The 4,953-nt window shown below is 40.2% G+C and overlaps 1 long non-coding RNA gene across 1 annotated transcript in view; it reads right to left on the bottom strand.

The window, feature by feature from the left end:
- The window catches only part of LOC103396011 (uncharacterized), a 77,964-nt gene that overhangs the window by 52,391 nt on the left and 20,620 nt on the right, over window positions 1-4,953 (bottom strand). The gene's annotated exons all lie outside the window — the stretch shown is intronic.

Raw genomic sequence — 4,953 nt, 5'->3', positions numbered from 1 at the left:
CAAATTCAGCAGCTTCCCACCTGCACGGCCCCTGGACGGGTTAGCATGAAGGTCGCAGCTGTCAGATCCTTACATCAGAGGATTAGGTGCAGGTTTACATCGCTGCCAAAACAGCCGCCTCATCGCCACTGAACAGCATGTGAGTGTGGCACCTGAACATCTCCAACACTGGACCTTTCTGTCGGCCCGCTGGTCCACGACACCATACTCGTCAGTAGGATCGTCCCCTTATGGTTTTTGGCAGTAAATTAGAGCTGCATCTGATTAGAGTAAGAACCAGAGGCGAGACCTTGAAAGCCTAATTGATTTCCCTGTCGTTATCCTCCTCACCTCCACGCTCACACCTACTTTTAAATAATGTGAGTTGAATACAAATACAATGCAGGACCACACACACCTGTCACCTTTAAAATGCCAATTTAAAAGCCCAACGCTCCGCTGCTCTTGAGCAACGAAAGCCTTCCAAACTTTTGCCTTTCTGTCGGAAAGTTAAGGCACATTCAGTGTTAACTTAGAGCAGAAAGACTTATATAAATACGTTAGGACAGGGCATTGCATTTTAAATGAAAAACAAAACAAAACAATTAGCAGTGCAACAGGCGTTCCAAGACTAACTCAATTAAAATAATTGTTTTAATGGAGACGCGTGCATTGATCGTTGCAGTTAAACAACTACGTTCATGGTCAATAAGCAGCAGGTTCTCATAATAAAAATGAAATATTTTTATGACTATGGAAATCTCTTTAGAACACCACCAACATTAACAGATTTTCTCTCTGTATTTTTCTAAATTAACCTTCAGTTATTTAAGGCTAAATATCCTTCTCTAACGCAGATGCGAACATATTTCTCTCAAACACTCTGACCTTTTTTCGGTCATTTGGCTCACTCCTTCCTTCAGGGGTCAACACAGTGGATAATCTGCATGTATGACCTGGCACTGATATTTACACCAGATGCCGTTCTTGACACACTCCTCCCCATTGTACAAGCCATCGACTGGCAGTAGGAGAACACAGATTGTTGCCCCTCCGTGGCTGGGTATGGGGGGCAACCTGGGGACACATCCGCGCACAGACCAGCAGAGCGCGGAATTGAACCTGCATCCTTCCAGGTGAAAGATGACTCTCACTGCTAGCTGATACATATTCACCAATCCACCAAATTAAAAAGTATATCACAGTAACTGCAGAATCCCAACAGTAATTTTTCAAATGTTGCACTTTGCAGTCATATGTACCTTGCATATATTGTGCTAATATAGTTTAGTTTTGTCTCTAAGGTCAGTACAGTGTTAGTGGTGTTTCCCAGCCTTTTCTGAGCCACCACACCAAAATGAAAACCTCAACAAATGGATATGGTATTTAATAAAGCAATGATCTGTTTGATTCAAATGACTCACAGTCTGATTACTCTGGCCTTAAATACATTTGGTTTGTCAGTGAAAAGAGTTCAAATCATCTCTGGTGCCATTTCTTGCATATTAAAGGTTGAATTAATTAAAAAAATATATAAGTTAAGTTGAATTGCGATTTTTGTCCTCCAGCTTTTTTAAAATAAATAAAATATCAAGTAAAAACGGTTCACAACAAAAACAGGTTTTAAGCTTAGCTCTCTTTTGGTAGAAGTAATCCAGTCTGAATGAAGACGATGTATCTGTTGTTGGAGGCTTTTGCACACACATCTCTACATGTGATCATGTGACATATTCCTATTGTAAACTGTAAACTTTACATCATTGTCCATCACTGCTTGTAATCTAACAATCTAATCTACTGTGACGCATCAGCCCATTATTATCCACCCCACATTTACACAAATTTCCCCTCAAATAACTTGAAAGTGCAATAAAAACATTAGCTATGAAGACCAACATTGTGTCTCTCTCTCCTGTGTCTTGTTTGCCCTTCAACAACAGATCATTTAATTTTACACCTCAGTCTGTGCCTGTGTCTCCTCTCCTCAGCCTTTGGCTTCTCTCTCCTCTCTGGATGCCAATATTTCACTATGGTTTTTTTTTAGAGCGAGAAGGTGACCATCTCCCCTGTCTGCGTGATGCGTGTGTGTGTGTGTGTTTGAGCTGATTTAGTGTGTGAGTTTTTATGAAAAAAGGATTGTAGTGTTTGCCGTGTGCAATTACATCTGAGGCTGAATAAAGACTTGAACACCCGGAGATTTTAAAAAGTGATAAAACAATCATATGCAGGTTTAAAGTGGATTAACTGAACATCAGGAGTTTGCCGTGGCCTTTCTGAGGTTATCGCCACTCTTTCTCTACACTGTTGATATTAAATCCCTATCGCATATAATATCCCCCTAACACCAGTCTGACATTAACAAGGAGCCCTGCAGGAATCCATCCGTAATACAGCACTACTGTTGTACAGTGAGTAGCTGTTCAGAGGGCTGGTGTTGAAGCAGTTCTTTTTTCCAATTCAGTAGGAGGGAGCGTTTATGACAGATTCCAGGTGTACTGTAACAACACTGATCTTCTATCTGCTTGTTTCTAATTCTGCTGCAGATTTCTCCAGAGAGCCCGTGTCAAACTCGCTTGAAAGGTAATCAATAACAGGTTATAACCATGTGTTAGGCCGTCAAAGCTTTTGAATTTAAAAAGATCAATTTTGTGCAGCACTGTGACAAATACAACAAAGACAAATAGAGAGGAGCCCTTTCATTTTCCAAAGCTGGACAGCAATAGAAAAAAATATGAAAAAAGGTGAATAATATGTGCTATGATAGGGATGTTTACAACAGAATCTGTGTGTTAACCCTATCAAACCATATGTATCATTTTTAATTATTATTATTTCCACAATAATAATAATTCTGTGCTCTCTATGGGTGGCCAGCAAGCACTGCCAGAATAACGTTTCCAGCAAAACATCCCTTGGCATAGACGTGTTTACTGTCAGTGTCTTTGAGAGATCCTAATCCAGGAGGTCGACTTCTGATGCTACCTGTTTAATTTGTAATATATATACAACACCCCCCATCGCACATTTATCAGTGCTTGTGCAGCTGATAGTGGAACTATTTATTACTCTCTACAGCCGTTTGCCATCCTTGTCTTTAGCCAGTCAGCAAACATGGGTGTACCAGCTAATCTTATCATCATTACATCATTTATTTGTGCAGCGGAGATTATGTAGCTCCTGGAGGATATCTCTGACTGAAGCGTACACTTCTGAGAGATATAAATCTGTGTATTTAGAGAGGCAAATACTGCATGTATGCACATAAAGCTGCATAGATACACAGGGTCTAATTCTTTCTGTGAGCATGAATACATTGTATAATTACACACACTCAAACTGAGGGCTTTTTTACGCTGCAAGGTCTTGACAGACTTTTGAGTGTCTGAGGAATTCTTTACATTCATATCACTTTCCTTATACAGAGGCCATGTTTGGAGCAAAATGCAATAAACACTCATTCATTCTACTACAGTTTACTGGAGTCACAGTTTACTGCCAAGTCAAAAAAAACAGAATACAAGCCATATTCAGAGTAGACCTTATGCACTAGAAAACACTAGAAATGACATATCACCATAACATGATGCACAAGTTTCAAACAATTAGAATCAATCTTTTGTCATTATCCAGTGAGCTACATCCCAGTGAGTGACATGCTGTGGATTATAAAATATCTAATAAATATCATACAAACCAACTTAACAAAGTGACACAGTTAAATTTTAATATTGCTGCACCATTAGGTTTTATGGTGAAGGGCAGATTTTCTCTGGCTGTGAGCTCTGTGATGTGATAATGCCCCAGTGTCTGTCAGTCATTCCTCTCGGACACAGAGCACGGTTCTGACAAGGCTGCATTGTGCCCATCATAATGCTGCCTCCACAAAAGACTCACACTGCCAGGCCGTCACATCGCACAGGGAAAAATTGCAGGCTGCCCTGCCGTCCTACGTTACAACTTTATTTAGCAGCCTACCTGGTTTTTCAAACAATGGCAACAGCAGATGGACTCAACTGAGCCAGAACAGCAACCACGAACACAATGTACTGCAGAAAGGCCGGTGCGTAAGCGATGGTCATTTAGCAACTTGCGTTGCCCAGATTGTGGGCTGCTGATGTTAAATCCAAAAATATATTTTTTCATGTCTCTGGGAGACAAGATGGTAGTAAATAATATTAAAAATATATATATATATATATAAAACAAAAGGGACAGACAGATAGATAGGTAGGTAGATAGATAGATAGATTTTTCGGACTTTACCAAATTCTTAGACCATTTGGGTTTTGTTTTTTAACCGAATGAGGGCTAGTTTCAGGAAAGTCAGAATTTAAAGCAGGGCCATTTTGGAGCAGGGCTACTCAGAGTGCATTCATACATCTGACTCCACTCCATTACTGGCCTAAGGGACACAAAAAGGGGAATGTTGCAGTTATTATGACTGCAAATTAGTTTCATACACAGACAGTACATTGCTCCGGCAGAGGACTAAGCCTGTGGGAATTGACTCTGTCAGATATGCAGAGCAGGTCATTATGGCAATGCTTGTTGGAGCCTCATATCAATCCTAGACTTCTCCCTGTCCTCCTCCTGTCAGTTATAAGCTCTGAGCCTGCAAAGCCCCCCAAGTACTCTTTCCTCAGTTTAGAGCAGTTTTGACTAAAATAACTAGGCCATGTTTTTGGTACATTTATTATAGCGGTCCAATGACATTTGACTTTGAATTCAAGATGATCAGAGTTTGATAAAGCAAAAACTTTTTTTTAAATGGAAGATCACTTTTGATTATTTACCATCACATCAATATGTTACATGTTTCCTCATTAATCCGCAACTAAACCAACATAGTGACAGAGCAGTGGGAAAAAAGATGGAAGTCAGACCAAACCAGGAGGAGGCGATAGTGGACTCTCTCTGTCTCTCTGTGCTCCTACAATATTAACCATGCATGAAAAAAGGCTCTTGTTTCAGAAA

Source organism: Cynoglossus semilaevis, chromosome 20 (genome assembly GCF_000523025.1).
Source record: "Cynoglossus semilaevis isolate Cse_v1.0 chromosome 20, Cse_v1.0, whole genome shotgun sequence".
Classification (NCBI taxonomy): domain Eukaryota; kingdom Metazoa; phylum Chordata; class Actinopteri; order Pleuronectiformes; family Cynoglossidae; genus Cynoglossus; species Cynoglossus semilaevis.
Note: the sequence above shows the minus strand (reverse complement) of the source record. Positions and strands in the feature narration are given on the sequence as shown.